A 1,179-nucleotide genomic window follows, 5' to 3' on the forward strand; every position below is an offset into this window, starting at 1 on the left:
TAATAGGAAGAGATGAGGGATATTGGAATAGCCCCCTCAACCCTCCCTGTATAGGACACCAAATGTTAGGAAAAAGGAAAAGAAGAAACAGAGGTACAAGCTCTGGTATTGCAGAACAAACCTGAGAGGGACCACTCTGGCACTAGAGACCAAACCAGCTGCTCTCATACAGGCTGTGGGGTCTTTTGTAGGGTCATGAGGAGGGGGGAGTTCAATGAGAGAGGTTGTGGATCCCTGCCAGGAACAAAGTTTGAGAAAGCACAGCAGTAATGGTTGTCCAAGGACAAGGCCTGGAAAAGTGCAAGGAGTCTTGGCTGCTATCAATAGTAGGGCTGATAGTATTATGAGTCCCCAGGTGCTGGGAGGTGGTTTAGAGGGGTCTCTGATTAGGATGGCAGTGGTCAGATTCCTTCAGAAATAGACAACTGCCTGCCACAGGGTTTCTGTTTGGTTTGGGGTGTTTTGTTTTGTTTTGTTTTCCCAGTGGTGGGGATGGAACCCAAGGCCTTCCACTCAGTAAGGAAATAATCTACGACTAAGCTATGCCCACAACCCTGTAACATTTTTTTTAATTCCACTACATTTAGTAGATAGTAGTGTGTGGTTTCCACAGATAAAACATATCCAGCGCAAACATGTACACACACAAATAATGGGTAGTGATTTCTTGAAATCAACAGAATACAAATTCAAAATAGTCTTATAAAGTAGACATATTCCTTATGCACCCCTGTAGGATTTGTAAGAAATATGACACCCTCACTGCTCACAAATACCTCCAACTTAATCCAGACTACACTGTCTTAAATTTATAATAATTTTCATTATTAGATTTCAGTAAATACTCTGTTAAGGTTAAACTTTATATGTGATTCCTTTCTCCCCACAACCCCACCAACATTTGTTATTGGTTGATTTCTTGATAGCAGCCATTCTTTGTGGGGTGCAAACTGGTGCAATCACTGTGGAAATCAGTATGGAGATACTTCAAACAACTAGGATTAGAAGTCCCATTTGACCCAGCTATTCCTCCTGCAGAGTATCTTCACAAAAGAATTAAAACAATCATACCACACTGATATATGCTCACCTTTGTTTATAGCGCCATAGTTTGTAATAGCTAAAGCTTGGAAACAGCCTAATTGCCCATCAACTGGAGACTGGATAAAGAAGATGTGG

Source organism: Fukomys damarensis, unplaced genomic scaffold (assembly GCF_012274545.1).
Source record: "Fukomys damarensis isolate Sample0158 unplaced genomic scaffold, DMR_v1.0_HiC HiC_scaffold_39, whole genome shotgun sequence".
Classification (NCBI taxonomy): Eukaryota; Metazoa; Chordata; class Mammalia; order Rodentia; family Bathyergidae; genus Fukomys; species Fukomys damarensis.